General features: G+C 45.6%; 1 long non-coding RNA gene across 1 annotated transcript in view; it reads left to right on the top strand.

Annotated features, from left to right (window-relative positions):
• The window catches only part of LOC146810872 (uncharacterized), a 65281-nt gene extending 46291 nt beyond the window's left edge, over positions 1 to 18990 (top strand). Inside the window, exon 3 of the long non-coding RNA XR_014966640.1 lies at positions 18066 to 18990. This is a non-coding gene — a long non-coding RNA (uncharacterized LOC146810872). The remainder of the gene's footprint in view (positions 1 to 18065) is intronic.
• Positions 18991 to 19519: the final 529 nt, after the last annotated feature.

Here is a 19519-nt window from a genome sequence, read left to right as displayed (position 1 = left end):
CACCAGAGACCCGGTATACCAGGGCGTAACAATTTTATATTTCAAAGTAACCACTTATTAGGGTGCTGTATCAGTGGTAAGTATTAGTTGCTACCACTACCAATAAGTGTGTGAACTTTCTGGTCCTGAAGAATTGCGGCCAACTTGACCGATGCAAGAAACATGTTGACCACTATTCACTAGAGCGTAATTCAGACACCCTCACTGGAAGATTACGCATGTTATTGTTTTTAATTAAGAGTGGGACCTCTCTTATTAAAATTTGCTATTTAGGATCTCCACTACTTATTTTTAACACACTTAGTCTCACACGCACATCACAATAGGGCCCCCACTTGCACTCACCAACCGGCAATGAATGGAATAAAGATCTCCACTAAAAGGCGCCTCTAAGGTCGCCGATCGGGGATTGCAGCGCCGCCCCGATTCGGAGCAGACCTGATGATGATACCTGACATCTGGGCCACCTGCTGACGATATATGACAGCTAGTTTGCCGGATGTGTGAGGGTCTCTTTCCTGAAGGAGGAACCTCCTCCTGACTTATACTTTTCCACAATCTTTGACAGCCTCTATAGGAACAGCATACCTTTGTACTTTTAGATTCATGCCTGGGCTAAGTATGCTGGACCTAGTCTTAAATAGCCCCCTGTTCCTCCTTGTTTTATATAATTTTCAAGAGTGGCGTCACTACCTGTTAGGATCTCCTCATACCATTACAATCTACTCTGACCATAGAAACCTCCAATTCTTCCGTTCGGCCCGAGCCCTTACCCCCAAGCAGATGAGATGGGTGTCCTTTTTCTCAGAATACGATTTTGTTATTACGTTTCGTCCAGGAACGAAACAAGGAAAAGCAGATGCATTATCACGTTTGGGAAGGGATCACAAATATACAGAAGAGACCCCTGTGCCCATCATACCTAAGAACAAAATCGTAGCACTGGGGGAACGACAAGATGTCGAGTCTGATGCTTTTTTGTTGCAGTAAGAAGTTAACACACTAGACCGAGAGACATGGTTGGCAGATCCTTTGAATAAAATAGAGAATGGTTTATTTTTTCACGCTGATCAGCTATTTCTCCCTTCCGACGGCCTCAGAATCTTGGTCATGAAATGGTGTCACACGTTACCCATGGCCGCACATCCTGGGGGAGAAAAGACCTTGCACATATGCCAAAGATGGTTTTGGTGGAAAGGCATGTCAAAGGACGTCTCTAACTATGTCAAAGCTTGTCCTACGTGTGCCAGACAAAAAACCTTGCATTGTGCCCCTGCAGGCCTTTTACAGCCTTTGCCAATCCCTGAGTGCCCCTGGTCCTCTATCAGCATGGACTTTATCACTGATCTACCTGCGAGTAGGGGATTCACTACTATACTAGTGGTAGTGGATATGCTATCAAAGATGGCACATTTCATTCCTCTCAAGAAACTCCCTAAGGCCAAAGACCTCACAGAAGTGTTCATAGACAACATAGTAAGGTTACATGGGTTGCCCTCGATGATTGTGTCAGACAGAGGGCCCCAGTTTGTATCTAAGTTTTGGCAAGGCCTATGCAAAGCGCTTCACATAGACCATAGGCTCTCTTCGGCTTATCATCCGCAAACGGATGGACAAACAGAGAGAACCAACCAAACGCTTGAGCAATTTCTTAGATGTTTGGTTGGCTCCACTACCAGTGAATGGAGTCAAGCTCTTCCATTAGCGGAGTTCGCCTATAATAATCCTAAGCACTCCGCTTCCAAGATTTCCCCCTTCTATTTCATTACCGGTTGCCATCCAAAACTTCTTCCGTTGCACCTCCCGCCCGAGATGTTACAGGTACCTGCAGTTGCTGAACATCACAAGCTCCTTACATCCATATGGGAAAAGGCAAACAAGAATTACGTGTAGCCAAACACTATATGAAAATACACGCTGACAAACATAGACGCCCCGCTCCGCCTTATGAGGTGGGAGATCAGGTATGGCTCTCCACAAAAAACCTAAGGATATCAGGACCCCGTAAACTCCAACCCAGGTACGTGGGGCCTTTCCCAATACTACAAGTAATCAACCCTGTGGCTATGAAGCTAGAGCTACCCTCTGACATGTCTATACATCCGGTCTTTCACACTTCTCTGCTCAAACCTTTCATCCCGCCTTCTTGTCCTGAACCCCCCCCCCCTCCTCCCATCATCATTGAAGGCGAACTAGAATACGAAGTCAGGCGTATAGTCGATTCACGACGATACCAGGGAAAACTGCAATATCTTGTAGATTGGGTGGGATATGCCCCGGAGGGTAGAACATGGGAACCTGTGGAGAACATTCATGCCCCCTTACTAGTGAGAAGATTTCATGCTTTACACCCTTCTAAACCTAGACCAGTGACTAGGCCGTTAGGCGGGAGAACTGTCAATCGTCAGGCTTCTTGCACCCTTTCCTTGCTCAATAACCCTCCAGGAACTACCATTCCCAGAATGCATTGCGATGGTTATCGCATTGTGTGCCTTCCCATACTGCAGTGACAATGGTCAGCTGACCATTCCAGCATATAGGCAGCCAGCTCACCTTGCACAGGTGCTTGGCTTTCTATCCATGTCGAGACCACGCCCTTGTTTCCTCTGTTCCGAATTGGAGTTCCTTCCACTGATCCGCTTTGAAACACTGCCTTGGTTGTCTTCGTCGCCTCTGGATTTTGTCTGCATAAATCTTCCGTGGGCGCGAGAATGCGCTGAAAATGCCTCCTGCTCAACTTTCCTCCTTATTCTAGTATGAAGAACTCTCAAGCACCCCTTTGACATTGGCGCGAGTACGCACTGATAACGTCCCCGTCTCCGTGTACCGCTACCGGACTTCCGCACACCGCCGCGGCATTATTTCCCGTTATCTCCAACGCACGATGTAGTGCGGTCAGACTTCCTGCTCCTTCCCCTGTTGTGAATATGGTACTTTTGTTTTTCTTCGCTGCGCATTGACTGTCAGGGTGCGCGAGATCGCGCCATTAATCCTCCCTGTTGCAAGAATTATTGTACGCGTTTATTATTTAAACACTGCTACTTTTTGGTAGAACTGTGGCACTTTACCAGCTCTATGTAAGACGCTGAAAACTCGGTGGTCGTGTTCTATGATGCTCCTGTGAAACAATGGTCTGCCCTTTGCTACCAACGACCTTCCTGACAACAGCCCCATCTAGTGGAGACTGGGGGAATACTTTTCTTTGGAACCACACGTCTTCACGATGGATGCTTTCCTGGGACTATGAAGAAACAAGTCACAGGATTAACACATTGTTTTCCGTTCTTGTAAGAGACCTGCTTACGACTTCGAGCTATCCATGTGCAGTGAGTATGGGCAGGCATATAATGTGAATTAATACCGTCAGTTCCTTAATTAGGTTGTGAAAGTGTTTACACTAGTATAACCCCTCTTCTTCTTTCTTCTCTGTTTTCTGCAGTATTTCCCGACCTTCATTTCCCGTGAAGTAAGTCTGGCGGTCCTTTCTGGTCTCTTCACTCCCTGGGGGCACTGGTTTGCCTTTGGCGTGCCTACGTGGCCTTGGGTAGTGGTGCCCTCCTTGAGTGAAGAGGCATCCTCTTCGCTCCTGTGGATTTTGGCGCCTCTGGAATCCCCGACAGCTACATTCTGCAGGAGCTCCATCAGTTTACGGTATGCCACTGCACAGTTTTGAGCACACTTTATTGGGATGTTGGTGGGCATTAGGGTGGCTTTATCATTAAAACACAAAAGTGGATGTTATGTCTGCATGGTGTGGGGTTTGTGCTTGTGAGACCTGCCGCAAATAATCACACTACACACCAGCAGTAACAATAATGTTTATTTGAATTAACATATTGAATTATGGATGAGTAACTGTGAGTTACTGAGATGTTTTACACCGAAGGGTTCTGGATGACATCAAATAGACAATGAGGTACAACTAGAGTTGTTATCTAAGTGATGTATCAGAACCCCTCAGTGAAAAACATACCTGTAACTCACAGTTACCAATTTATTACTTTATGTTATGTATGGCCCCCAAAATCATCTGCACCTGCTTTCAACTTCTACGGAGGGGCCGAGGATTAATAGTGGAGCCATACAGTACAGAGCCTCTGTTCTTTGTCCAAAATATAAAATACATACACACACACCTGTCACCTATCCCAACCACTCTATGTGCCTTCTCCTCCAGGAGCTGTGCACCCAGGTTGAAAGTGCTGCTCTGATAGGCTCTAAGAGAGCCCAGCCAGAGCAGTCTGGAATTCCTTTATGACATAGTAATAGTTGGTAACAGCGCTTGTTAACAAATGTTGCTACGTCATAGCAGTAAGGTATTCAATTTGAATCCATTTAGTCAAGCTAGTGGCTCTCTACCAGGGCCATACATAACAGTAATACTAAATACCGCCTCATATGACCACCTGTCTTATATACTCTGGGTGACTTCAAGGCCAAACCATCTGCCTGCTGCCGAACACAGGGGACATATCCTCTTCAACCCTGTAACCCGAAAACTCCCGAGTTCTCACCCCAAAGGGTCCACATTATATTACTCATAAAAGTGACAAAGAGCAAAAGTAGACAAAAACTGAAAATCCAACAGACCTGACCCACAAATGTCTTGATATTTGGAGGATGCCTTGGGATTCACTTGAAGATAGTGACATAGATGCTGCCAGCCTTCCTGTTCCTTATTGGCTTCTCCAACCTTTACATTAGGCAGCACTGGATTCAACTCTGAGGAGTCATTTCTCAATGCAGGCCCCACAACCTTTTGATAAAGAAAACCCCTAGAAGTGTGGTGAATCTCCATCACTAGGGATGTCCTCTTCCTTGTTCAACTTCCTGTCAGGTGTCAGAAATGCAGAACTTACAAATTTCCTAAACATAGACACGTTTCTGGCAACGGTCGCCACTCCGACACTCAGTGACCATGGTGTCCTTCATAGCCAAAATTGCCCAGGTGTCTGGTTCGGAAGTAAGGCTAAACTTGCTTTCTGGGTTGCGATCGCAAGTCATTACTAAGTCCCCTTCCCTTAAATCCACTAGCATTGTTCGCTGATGTTGGCCCATGAAGTCATTGTTATGTTTCCCCTGAGCAGCTGAATTTTTACCCAAAGGTTGAGAGGAGAAGGTAGGGTGGTGGTGAATTATGTCCTGTACTGGCTGACCTAGACATAGCTGACTGTGTGTGTAGCTGGTAGTGGAATGAGGTATTTCTCTATACTTCCTTACAAAAGAGAATAAAGCCCACTCTAAATTTTGGTGCTGCGCATGGGCTATGCAGATAGTCTTGTCAATGGTGCACATGAACCTGTCAACCTCCTGATTCACCTGGGCTACCAAGGAGTAACTCAAATGTTGCATACCTAAAGATCATACATAGTCTGCCATCTCATTACCATTGCAGGGCGGTCCATTGTCACTGAGAAGTTTGTGGAGCAGGCCATTAGGTTACCATATATGCTAGGATTTATATGAGGACTGATAATATTGTGTTTCAAGGAATTGGCTATCGAAGGATGGATCCTGTTGAGCATTGAACCGAGCATCAGAGAGATACACTTGACAGTCTCTGAAATAACCGATTACACTGCAATTACAATGATGCGTTGAGGCGAACTGAGTGCTGTGATGTGAGGCAGTGTGCTCCCATCCTCTTTTTTTACCTTTTCTTCTACCCTTCGTCTCTCTCTTAGTCCTACTTTCTCACCATACCTTCAGTCCTGTTTCTCTTGTTCTTTGCAGGCTGTCTCCTTTCAGTCACCATGGGTGCAAAAGAATCCCATGTATACATTTAAAAATCAAAAAGATATATTGGACCAGTATATGTTTCACAGAGATTTAGCATGTTTTTAATGTCTGGCTTGAGAGTGCTGTTAACTGGGTACGTATTGTTTTGAGTTCTTTAAAATATACATAGAGAAGGCTTTGGTTCTGTCCAGAGGAGTATTAACTTCATACCTCATGCTAGGCTGTTTGGTATATCATTCCGCATTTTAGTAAGTGCTTCCAGTGGAATGCCTGAAGGAGTGTTTCTCAGCTTGTTGCAGGGATTCTGCTCTTAGAACAGAACTATGCTTAGAATCATAGAATATCAGTTTGTAGGGAATGCGTCACATACCACCTCAGTACCTATGGGTCCGAATCTGACTAGCTGTAGTGCCTCACTTGCTCTTCTAACCTTACCAGAGAAACAAGTGAATTGGCACCTTAGAACACAACACTCTCAACCCTCTCAGGGATCGCGGTAATAGGACACACCCTTTCACTCTCTCATTCGTACTCGTCCATAATAAGATAACTAGGAGATACGAGGAAGTTTAGAATATTTATTTAAACTATCGTGCTCTGAAATGCAGTATACTTGCCACAATTAGAAAACAAATGCATACTTAAAATACTGTTAGCATGGTTAATAATCCATATATCATGAAAAGCCCTATCATTTTATAGGACAGAGTAACCTAATCCCCCTCCATCGCTAATGAAGCTAAATAAATATCAAAGATCTCTGGGTTTACTGGCAGACCCCGTACCTTAGCAAACACAGATGAACGCTCTGCATCTCATCAAACGCAGTGCTCTCCTTTCAGAACTCTCGTTCCATGTGTCTGGTTTTTTGTTGCTCATTTGCTCATCTATATGGTAGGACATGTATGTGCATAAACAACAGATGCATTCTTGTATTATGTCTAGGGGCTATTGCCTGGCCAGAAAGAATAACAAGGAAGATTGTTGTTTGACCTTGTCCATGGTGTTCAGACTAAATCCCAGTAAAAGAACAGAACGCGGAAACATATGCAGGTTCCATGTGAAAGTACAATGTGGCAAAAAAGCAGAACATGTTTATGTAGTAACATGTGCAAAGGGAAACTAGGCCTACAGTGTGCATAGTTAGGCTATCATAGGGAAAACTACAATGGGCCATGCATGAAACACACAACAATCTGAAACGTATACTTAGTCATCACACTGTTGGTAACATACAGTTCTTTACCTCCTTCATGCCTTCTATACAAAACACAATCAATTTTGCTACTTTTCCCTTGTCTTTATAAATCCAAATAGGGCAGATTTAATGTACTAAACAGCATTTTTAATGCAACACATGCAAGTATCTTTTGTGTATACTCGTGATTGCACGTGTTTGCACTTTTATGTCAAGCTTACTTGCTTTTGTTTATAACTCCAGAACTCTTCCTCAGCCCCATTTGTTTATTCTCTGTCTGAAAATGGTAAATACATGTTAATGTAATGTTTTACACGTTTTAAAAATATGAATATCTCCCCCAGCCTAAAAACAAGCCAGTGGTGTTTCACACTTGGTATGTACAGCACTATAGAATCAGGTTTGCATTAACAAAAATGCGAAAAACAGATAATTACATCAGTCTAAATTCCTTGCCTACGTGAGCTACCATCTACGATATCACAGAACCACAGTGAAACACACACCATTTCATCCTCAAAGCACTGTGATCTTTAATTGACAGTTGTGAGAAAGTGCCCTCTTTCTTGCATGGTATGCCCCCACTTTTTGCTGATTTGCTGATGTGCTTTGACTGAGTGTGCCCTGGGCTCCTAGCCAATCAGGCACCCAGGGCATGTGTTCCTTCCCTAAAACTGCATTGACAACTAAACCCAATTGGCATCTCTGGCCACATGTCAACCCCTGGTAAATGGTACCATAGGTACCCAGGGCACTGTGACCGGAGAAACCCCCTAGGGGCTGCAGCACTTATTGTGCCACACTTAGAGGCCCTGTACCCTGACACACATACACTGCCTTTGCAGGCTGAGTGTCTGGTGCAGAACAAAACAAAGAGTCGACATGGCACACATCCCTGTGTGCCATGCCCACAAACTACTGCCCTGGCATACATCAGTCACCCCTCTAGCTGGGTGCCCTATGCCAGCGGTGAGGGTACAGGTGCATGAGCCCTGTACCCCTACAGTGCCCAGGTCCATTCCTGGGCCCTGTAAGTGCAGTGCTGCTATTAAGAGTATATGGTGCTGGGAGGTTGTCATTACGAACTCCACAGCACCATAATGGCTACACTGAATACAGGGAAGTTTGGTATCAAACTTCTCAGCACATTAAACCCACACTGATGCCATGTGAGATTTAATGTAAAATACACCACATAGGGCATCTTAGAGATGCCCCCTGAAAAACGACCAACTACCAGTGACCTGACTAAGTGGCTGTGCAGGCTGCCACCAACAGACATGTTTCTGGACCCCTGGGTCGACAGCCTGCTGCTCTCGGGGGCCTGAAACAATGCATATCCTAGGATGAGGAGCTAAGGTTCACGAAGGAGAAGCTTCAAAGGCATGCCACCTTTGTGAGCCTCTCCAGACCATTTGCTGCTTTCAGCAACTGGTCCCCACTGGTTCTACCCCCCCACTTTGGGCGGGAGAACTGGCGGGAAAAACAAGTGAGGAAGAGAGATGTGCCCACCTCTGCCAACTCTACCCCTATGGAGGGGGATGCGAGGTGAAGCACAGCCTCGTGTCCCCGCCATCTTGAGGATGGGGGGACCCAGCCAACCTGGGACAGGCTCCTGCCCCCCTCCCACTGGAGAGTGGCAGAATAGGGGATAAACCCACCCCAGGGAAGGAACCCATAGGTCCCTTCCCTTTACCTACCTGTAATGCCTCTAAATGTAGTGTTTAGGGGCACCCTGAACCTTCCTTCCTCAGATCCAGCAACCACAAGAAAAGAAGGACGAAAAGCTGTGCAGAGCTAACAAGAGGACGACGCCCCCTGACTTGGCCCCAGCCCTACAGGTTTGTCTCCCCTTAAACCTGCTGCTGCACAACCCCGGCGTGTCCAGCGGCCAGCAACCTCAAAAACTCCGGAGGACCTGCCTGCATTCACTTTCCAAGCTGCTTCTCCCATGAACACCGGACGTGTTTGAACTGCAGCTTCTGGTGCCAGCCAGACACCGCGAATGCAGCCCACTCTGCACCTGCTGAGCCCGGCCCGAGATGAATGTTGAAAAACACCACGAGGAGGTCCCCCCGGCGATCCTGACCTGAGAACCGGCGACCCCTGACCTGCCTCAAGCCTCCAGACGACGCCTGCAGCCTCAATCCAGAGGACCCCTTCTACGGCAACCAGAGCGGGTAAGAAAATCCGACGTCCCAAGGCACCCCTTCACCCAACGCCCCACGGCCTTGTGTCCCAACCCAGCGGTGCCTAACCAACCCTCTACATACCTCCTTACCCCTCGAAGTGGTGGTCACTCCTGGAACATCCTCATCCTCGAGCCTGCAGTGTTTCTTTGTCCCGGAGAATCTCCATTGAAATCAACAGGGCACCCGCCCTCAAAACAGCACCCTGCACCCGGCCGGCCCCTTTTGTGCTAACTTGGTCCCCAACTTGCCCTGAGCTTAACCCTAGGAGCTTTGCTCCCACAACCCCGTGGCCTGCTTGCCAGCCGCCACCAACCGGAGTCCCCCTATCCTCTATAGCAGGGTTACTCAGAGTACGGCCCGCGGGCCGCCAGCGGCCCGGCAAGCCTTCCTCGGCGGCCCGCAGACCTTGCAAACATCCTACATGTGTTTAAAAAAAAAATTAAATAGTGTAAACACTGCCGGTTGCAGCAGCCCGGACTCTGAGACTCTGCCCTGTGAGGGCCGGGGGATTCCAGTGATTGTCAAAGTGGAGATGCAGGGGCCTAAGAGGTGAAATACAACAAAGCTTTATTAACATGTAAATGGTCTTTTAAAGACCTGTGAAGTACTTGGTGCGGTGCGGCTGTGTGTGAGTGCTGGGAAGCTGTCTCAGGGCGGCTGTGTGTACGCGTTGGGAAGCTGTCTCAGCCCAGGCTGAGGGCTGACACACACACGGGTGAGATGACAGAGGGTGACAGAGGGAGAGGGAGGGAGACAGAGGGAGGGAGAGAGACAGGGAGAGATAGAGGGAGGGAGACAGAGAGAGAGAGAGACGGAGGGAGGGAGTCAGAGGGAGGGAGATGGAGAGAGGGAGGGAGGGAGACGGAGGGAGGGAGACGGAGGGAGACAGGGAGGGAGGGAGACGGAGGGAGACAAAGGGAGACAGAGGGAGGGAGACGGAGGGAGACAGGGAGGGAGGGAGACAGACGGAGGGAGATGGAGGGAGACAGAGGGAGACAGGGAGGGAGGGAGACGGAGGGAGGGAGGGAGACGTACGGAGGCAGGGAGACGTACGGAGGGAGAGGGAGGGAGAGGGAGACAGAGGGAGAGGGAGGGAGACAGAGGGAGGGAGGGAGACGGAGGGAGGGAGACGGAGGGAGGGAGATGGAGGGAGAGGGAGGGAAGGAGAGGGAGACAGAGGGAGGGAGACAGAGGGAGGGAGACGGAGGGAGGGAGATGGAGGGAGACGGAGGGAGGGAGACTGAGGGAGGCAGGGAGACGGAGAGAGAGAGACAGAGGGAGAGGGGGGGAGACAGGGAGGGAGACAGAGGGAGGGAGACAGAGGGAGGAGGGCGACAGAGGGAGGAGGGCGACGGAGGGAGGGCGACAGAGGAGAGACAGGGAGAGAGACAGGGGGAGAGAGACAGGGGGAGGGAGAGGGAGAGAGAGGGAGGGAGGGAGAGGGAGAGGGAGAGGGAGAGAGAGAGAGAGAGAGAGAGAGAGAGAGAGAGAGAGAGAGAGAGAGAGAGAGATCTGTGTATGCTGGGTCTGGTGGCTCAGTGGACGAAGGCGTCTGCTGCAGGGACCTGTGTTCAACCTCATGGTCACAATTTTTTTTTGCTTTAGCCCCGCCCCTCTGACCCCACCCCCACCGGTGCGGCCCTCGGCCACAAACCACACTGTAAATTTGGCCCCCGAGAGAAAGTTTGTGAGTACCCATGCTCTATAGGATAAGATTGGGCCTCCACACTCTGCACCCGGCTGCCCTAGTGCCACTGGGGATGCAACAACAGTGCATCACTGACCCTGGGAGACCCCTGAGTCAAACGCCAGAACCCTAACTCAAAAGACCGATTACCTACCTGGAAACCGATAACCTCTTTTTCTTCATAGAATAAAATTGACACTTTTTCTCCCATAAAGTTTTTGTGTCGACTTTCGAAAACTAAGTATATTCTTTAAAAATTACCCGATTAACCAAAACGCATTTTTTCAACTGTTTCCATGAGATGTCCCAGTGCTGAATCTAGGTATCCAGCACTGAGTAAGAAAAGTAGTGTCAACTTTTGAAATACAATAATATTCTTTAAAAATCGCACAAATAACCTAACCGAATTTTCTCAACTGTTTGCAGGAAAGGTCCCAGTGCTGAGCCCAGGTGTCCAGCACTGAGTAAGAAAAGTAACTAAAAAATAACTTACCTGGGAATTGAATTTCCTTCCATAGGATGTTCTTTGTATGAAAAAGTTTGTCAAACTTTAAAATACAAGAATATTCTTTAAAAATCGTACAAACTACAAAAATGTAATTACTTACCTGCTTTAAGTAAATGTCCCAGTGCTGAACCTAGGAGTCCAGCATTGGATTACAAAAGTAATCTGAAAAGTAATTAATTGCATTTTTCCTAAAAAGCCCATTCATTTGAATGTACTATACCAGCTAAGTGTTGCAAACTGCTTAGTTAAACTGTAACCAAAACCAATACAAGTCATACTGCAATTTTGAACTGTGTTCATACAAGTAATTTACTACTGCAAAGTATTTATATGCTTACCTGTACCTGGCTTGCTTGGTTCTAGAAATAAAACAACAGTATATTTTTTTATACAAAACAATTGGCCTAGAGTTCAGTTCTTGAGTGTGCGAATTCATTTGCTGACTGAGTGTGTACATCAAATGCTTAACACTGTCCTCTGATACTGCCTTACTGCTCGACCAAGCTACCACTTTAGAGAGTAAGGTTCTATCTAACTTTAACCTCTGCCAAACCTCTGCAGACCCTTGGACTCTATATACACTGTACCTCACTTTGGAGCAGTATATATAGAGCCAGTTTCTGTATTAAAAATGAAATCCTGAGAAGATTTACAGAGTATTATGATTGGGCAAAGGGCTGAGATTTTATCCTGCTCATTACAGCACCTGTTCAAATTAGGATGTATACTGTAATGGCTAGAGGCGTTCTCATCATGCTTTTCTCACTAAACACTTACCTTGCTGCCTGTCATGCTTTTTTTTCTGTCTGTCTTTTTTGCTCTAAGTCAGTCTGTCTCCATATTCTTTACTTTCCAGGCACCCTTTCTGATTCTCCTTCTTACGGCTATATAGGAGGAAGGGAAATCCTTTAAATAGAGCCATTTTCTCTCAGGATTTCCCTTCTTGCAGCGCAGGAGCAACGTCGTCGTGGTGCCAGCCTTCACATTTATGATGGGCCTTTCTTTACGGTGGTGTGGACAACACATGTGCCAAAGGCAGCTGCAATGATACTTTTCCAATAGGAGGGAGAGAAGAGGTGACCGGTTAGGCTATGTTTGCTGGTAAGAGTCAAGTGGTTAGCTTGTGAGTTTAGTGGAGAAGATACTTTCTTCCTAGTTTTCAGATGGTATTGGGTTAATGATTTACAGTTATGTGGGGCCACTTTCTTACTTGAATTAGTGATATTAGGATCCGAGTTAGCTGCTATAGGTGCAGTTCTATATTCAGTATCTTGGATCACATTGTTAAAGAACAAAGCACCCGTTCTGAAAAGCGCTTAGCTGGAATTCAATCAGACAAGGATGCGCCAGTGGTTTGATCTGTAACAGTGTTGAAAGGTTTCCCAGCTCCGATGGTCAGGATGGAAGTGTTGTAGTATTTATGTAGGGTTATGCATTTTTCTGGTGTTAGGCTGGACGACCTGGTGCGGCAATAATGTTCAGTTATATTTTTGGGTGTTCTGCTGCCCCAGTCGTACTTGGGTTCCAGTTGAACTTGTAGTATTGTTTTTAGGATGATAGATGAAGTGATAAGACCAGTCAACTTGTATGGGTCTGCAAGCTGTGAGATCAGCAACAAGTAAGACAAGAACAGGTCCCACAAAATGAGGGGTGCATTAGGTCATTATCAAGCAAGAAGGACAGCGCTTTCACTGAGGTTTCCTTGTTATTGTTGCATTGCAAGTCAAACTCACCCAGCAGTAGACCATCTTTGGAGGATAGTGCTTGTGGTGAGGTCAAGGAGTTCTTCACTAAATCATGTTTTATCTGGCAGATGGTACAAGAGAGCACAGCCTAAATAAGAGTCAGTCCAATCTATAGGCGTCCTCCTGTCTACTCACTCTTCTTCCTTCATAGAATATTTGTGAATACTCATAAGGGCAGAGAAAAGTGAAGGCATGGTTTTACGTATGGTGATTTAGTTATGTAGTGTTAAAGCAAAGAAAAATATCCAGGTGCTTTTATTCATTTAAATCAGCACAACCTTCATCAGTTTTGTATTGCTGTAGGTTATTGTCTTTTGTGCATTAAGCTCGGATAAGCAAGTTACAGTGTCCTTGTGCACTGCTTCAGAGTTACATAAGGTGCAAATGGTGCATTTATTCAGTGTGTTTAATAATTAACTAACTGCAAATGATTTGAGAGAGACGAACACTGGCAGATCTTAGAAGTACAAGGAGAGGAGAACAAGAAAAATGATTGTTTCCGTGCAAACAAACCTACTCAGACAATACACCCCAAACAAGAAGCAGAGGAACCACCAGAGGTAAACATCCTTTAGGACGAAAGCCAGCACCCCACTAGGAAGCTTCTGACGTGCACCACTGAGGCCCATTGATAGAAGGCACGCCATGCTGCCCGTCCCGAGATTCGATGGGACTCTAAAAACCAAAGAATAAAAGAGTGCAGTGTGTAGCTCACGTGGGTGGCATCCCTTAAAACCCAGACCCATCTGCGATTCTTCCTGCAGACATGACCAGTGACGTTTTTCTCATACAGATTAGGTTGTGGTAGGGCGAGAAGGGGGTGGTGGTGTGTCGTGAAATCCATCAAGTCCCTTACAGAACATGATCGTATGAAACACGCTCGTCCTACAAATAAACGCCACCCACACTTGGAAAGGCTCACTGTTTCAAACCTTATGGAGACCTTCTAAAGCGCCAACCCCCAGCCTGAGCCATCAGTTTCTCAGAAAACCTAAAGCTCCAAGAGAGAAAGGAAATGATTAATGCTGTCCCATGTGACCTAACATCCATCTATGACACTCCCTCATTCAGAATCAGCTGCCCAGTTCCTCAGTTCAGTTTTCACTGGGACTACTCACTACCTAGAAAAACCCTGCCTCCCTCTCTCACCGGGTAGCCCCTCCTTTCTCTTTTTTATCTCTTCAGGAGCCTCCAGACATAGACTCAAGCCCATGAATGAACTCAAAGTTTGTAGAGTCAAAAGGTAAGGTAAGGTAATGTATCTCTGTGCCTGGTCTTTCTTCTGGCCCTAGCACTTCAGGATGGCAGGTTCCTGTAACAGGCTTTTTTCCCCCATAAATCATGTAGTGAAAAGTAGATGTGTGCCAATACATCACCAACCCTAGTTGCAGCCACACTAGCAGACTAGGATTACGGCCAGAGTACAGACTGCATTGGCACTGGTGCCAGGGATCAGAAATTTCCAACACCTGTCCCTTAACACTCTAAATGATACCATCTTCCTGAAGGCCTTCTGTTCCTGTCCTCCCACAAGCCCGGGCTCTTCATCAAACGTTATTTGAGAGAGCGCGTCTATCTTTCAACTAAGTACAACAGGTAACTGTGCCAGTTAGTGAGAGGGAGCATGAAGGTGTGCCTGGTTCTGTTGTCATCTTGGGCAAGTGTTTGTGTGCACACCCAGCTCTAGTACAGGCTACAACGCAAGAGACAGAGACAGGCAAACGAGCAACCAATAGAGCCGCTGCATATATGAAGAAGGGACTTAAGAGACTTACATAGCAAGAGAAAGTACAGACGAAAGTCACTGTGTGATTTTGAAGGCGATTATATATAAGCAATCTTAGGATTCATTGAGCTATTTTGGGTTTTATTGTTAGACCATTATATACAACATTTTTCACATAAAATGTGGGATAGAAAGTAAAAAGTGTGGTAGACTTTCTTTAGGTTTTTAATGGTTTCCATGAGTTGAGCAGTCTGAGCATTCATGGATATAATTTGCAACAGAAAGTATTACTTTGCCTGTACAACCAATTCAATTTTTAAGAAATCAGACGACATTTAAATAGAAAGTAAACACTCCATTCATTACCATCATATGAAGTGTTTTATTTATTCCTTTTTTATTAAGGTCTTCATGCAGCAATATTGGAATCACGTAATCCTATACAGCGTTTTGTCCGGGAACATGTCCCATGAAAGTTCAAATTCTAATAATAAAATCTCATTTTATCTGATCCTAAATGTCAATGAAGAAAGAAATAAAGAAATAAAATGGAATCCACTCAAGTATCAGATAGACACACAAGATCCCACAGATAGAAAAAAAATGATTGCTTTTATTAGAAATATTACAGTGAACCAGATATCCTTTTCCTTTCTTGTAGCATGTGTGATGGTATACATTAGTAAAATTTTTGTAAAGTAAGTATAATAAATTAATTAGTTAAAAGAAGGGGGTGGTTCTGACATAGTGCTGAATCTCAAGGGCTTCAATTGCTGGGTAGTGTATCGCCGCTTCAAGATGGAGGGCATCCATCTTCTACGGGACATTCTCCAGGAAGGGGACTGGATGGTTCACCTAAATTTGAAGGACGCTTACCTTTCCGTCACCATCTTTCTGCCCCACAGACAGTGGTAGAATCCCTGAGAGCAGAGGGGTGCATCTGATTATTTATCTGGACGACATCATCCTCTTGGCACAATGCCCTCAACTAGTTATCACTCATCTGGATTGGACGATCTCATTTCTCCAGGGATTGGGATTCATAGTGAACTCTCAGAAAGCGATCCTAATCCCGTACCAGCACATATCATTCTTGGGGTTTCAGATAGACTCTCTCCTGTGCCAACTGATCCTTCCTCCCCAAAAAGTCAAGATCATCAAGAAAGAGTTGAAATTGATTCTGAGCAAGCTGACTGTATTCTTGAGGTCGATTGCTCGTACGGTGGGTCTTTTAGCCTCGTTGATACATGCCATCTTCCCCGGTCCACTGCACTACCGTGTGCTACAGAGGCTCAAAAGTTGACATCTCCGGAAAGGCCTCTCTTATGCTGAACAGATTCCCCTCACAGAGCAAGCGAGATCGGAGATGTCGTGGTGGCTGGAACACATGGAGGCCTGGAACGGCAAAGAGTTATTTGGCTCAACTCCAGAGATTGTGATTGAATCCGATGCCAGCCGTTGGGGCTGGGGAGCAAGGTGCGGCCTGATTTCCACTGGGGGTAATTGGTCTCACGAGGAACTGTCCCTCCACATCAATTGCTTGGAACTCCTAGCGGGATTCTTTGCGATTCAGAGTCTTTCACCAGAGAGGTCGAATTGTTGCATACTTCTTCGTATGGACAACATTTTGGTGGTCCGCTACGTAAACATACTGAGCGGGACGAAATCCCGCATCCTGCCGTAGATTGCAAAGGATTTCTGGCAGTTTTGCCTACAGCATCGGATATCAGTGGTAGCGGAATACCTTTCGGGCCAGAGCAATACTTTGGAGGATTAGCAATCCCAGTATCTCCGAGACTGGAGACCTCTATGCGACTCAACTCAATCGCCAACTTCCAACATTTTTCAGTTGGCGTCCAGATCCGGAAGCCGAATCCATGGATGCTTTCCCCCAGGATTGGAATCCCAACCTGAATTATGCCTTCCCCCCATTCTTGTTAATCCCCAGGATGCTATCTCAACTGCGCCATCAACAAGCGGAACTGGTGCAAGTAATTCCGTTTTGGAGAACGCAGGCGTGGTTCCCAGTTCTCCTAGAAATGACCGGTGCGAGTTCGATGCTGATTCTGTTTCATTGGCATCTCCTTCTGGAGGCAGCAGGTTCCCCCCATCCGCTGATATTGTCTCAACTTCAGTCACTGGTAGCTTGGAGGCTTTCAGAGACAGGTGGTCAGTCTCATGACTTTCGAAATAGGCTAATGACATCAGTCAAGCCTGGTCCTCCAGCACTCACAAGTGATACACTTCTCCCTGGAAACGTTGGTGTGGCTGGTGCCGTGAATGGGGTGCCGATCCCATTAGAGCAGATGTCTGTCTGGTGATAAACGTCTTGTCTTCCCTGGCGTCAACAGGTATGGCATACAGAACGGTCAAAAGGTTTTGCTCCGCCATTTCGGTGGGACATGGTCCAGTGGTTCGGAGATTTTTAGAATCCTGTACGACAATAGGTATCTGTCCCATAAGCAGTTATTGGCCAAGCTGACTATGTTACTGTGCCTCATTTCTTGTGAGAGTGTTAGACATCCAAGCATTGGATCTGGCAGGTCAGGTTTTTTCCCCAGAAGGAGTTCCATTCTCGATTTCTTGACGCACCAAATGCAATTCATTATCAATTTCTTATCCTGCTTTCTAAGATAATCACAAGATTTGCGTGGTGCGATGCTTGAAAGCGTATGAGGTGAGTACTGCAGCATTTCGTTCTGACATGAGGGGTCAGCTGCTTATTGGTTTGCAGAAACCCTTTTGTCCAGTTACCTCTGCCACTCTGGCGAGGTGGGTGCATTGGCTGATGAGTGAAGCTGGTATTGATGTTTCCACTTTTGGGGCTTACTCAGCGCATGGCACGATGGTGTCCAAATCATTGGCTTTGGGTTCTAGATTAACTGACATTCTAAAAGCAGCCGACTGGTCAACTGAATCTACATTTAAAGAATTACACTGTAAACCAATTGTAGATGATGCTTCAATTGTGGTGGCTCAGCTTTAAACTAGCATAATCGGAGCCTCTGGTGTAGATGTAGAATTTAACATTTTCCAATATTCTTGACAAGAATTTTCAATTCTATTAAGGACACGGAGGCGAGGATTATCCCACCCACGATATTTTAGTATTGATTTATATTATTTCTAATGAATAATGTATTGTATATTGTGAATTACAGTTGATAATTATTCATCTGCCTTTCATGTTTTTCCACCCTTATGACTATCTTAATATGGGATGTTTGGGTGTGGTCAGTTTTACGTCTTGACTCTTTTACTCCCTATTAGGAGCTGATGGCAAATGATGGCAAATGATGGTTGGATCAACAGCCCTATCTGGAAATTCAGAGCGCTGGTCGGTGAAGAAATGCTTCCTGACAGAAAAGTTCAAGATGTTCACCGGAAGGTCGTCGGCTCCTGTTGGACCGAGTTCTGCTGTTGACCCAAGTTGGGTCTCAAGTTTGCTGTTCCAGGGGATTGATACCCTGTCGTTGCAGGGCCCTGAATTTTGGGTGTAACCCGACTTTGATGGATTTCAATATGCATTAATTGTTTTGTATCTATGCAAAGAAAGAGAATGATCTTACGTTATGAGGGGAATATATAAGGGCAGTGCCTCTATGGTTAGCCATGTGAGCATAAGGTCTTATGGGAAATGTAGTTTTTTTAATGTAACATTTAATCTTAAGTGACTGCTTTGAAAAAGTAGTAAAGAAAGAGAAGCATAATCCTCGCCTCCGTGTCCTTAAGAGAATTGAAAATTCTTGTCACAAATGTTGGAAAAGTTTGAACTCTCACCCATGCGTGGACATTTGCAACATGCAACACTGATCCTGAGGTGAGTGCCTCAAAATAAAGGGGAACCTTGAAGGAAAGGTCCCGAAATTAAGTAACAAATATTTTTCTATATTGTAGTGCCAGTCTAATAGAAAAGAGCCCACAATGGGTTAATGCTTGGGGGTCTTGCACTTTAGGTTTATGAATAATATTCAAGGCATACATTCATGTTAGGTGGGGATTGAGACCAGCAGTAGGTGCTACGTGTTCGTTTGTTACCCTTTCGTAGAATTAGTAATATATATCACTAGCGAATTGTGAACTGCAGGGAGGAAAAAATGAAGAAATATCATAATAGACTAATTTTGCTTAACTTTTTCAGTTTATCAATTCATGTGAATGATTGCAGCACGGGTTGAATAAAAAGGTTGAGAGCAAAGAGGATGCCGGCTCAGGCCTGATTTTATTGAAAAGTTATGGCGCTGTTCAGCTCATACACAGAGGGGGGAGTATAGGCAATTTCTGAAGTATATATAGACTTTATATTTTCCCTCCTATAGCTCTTTTTTCAACATATTGTGTGGTACCTCCATATATTAGATCCATAACACATACTCTGGATCCATTTGATAAGCCAGAAAAGGGGCCCAGGGCATAAGAAGCATTATACAGGTGAGTCGGCGAGATAAGAGCTATTGTAAATACCCATTAGGGATGTGTATATAATAGGTCACCCTAGAAATAACACCTTAATAAAGGTGAGGTGTGCAATATTGGATTGTCTTTGATGTGATTGATTGAATGTGGTATGTTGATGTATTCTGCAAAGAACTGTATGAGTGTTTTTGAATACTTGACATGAGCTTTGATCCCCAATATTTAATCATGGGTGCCAGCGATTAACTGGGGGGGGGGGGGGAGGTGAAATTGTATGTATTAAGTAACTGACCAGCACCTAGTTGGAT

This window comes from Triturus cristatus, chromosome 7, assembly GCF_964204655.1.
Source record: "Triturus cristatus chromosome 7, aTriCri1.1, whole genome shotgun sequence".
NCBI lineage: Eukaryota > Metazoa > Chordata > Amphibia > Caudata > Salamandridae > Triturus > Triturus cristatus.
The sequence above is the reverse complement of the archived record's forward strand: the minus strand, read 5'-3'. Positions and strand labels throughout refer to the sequence as shown.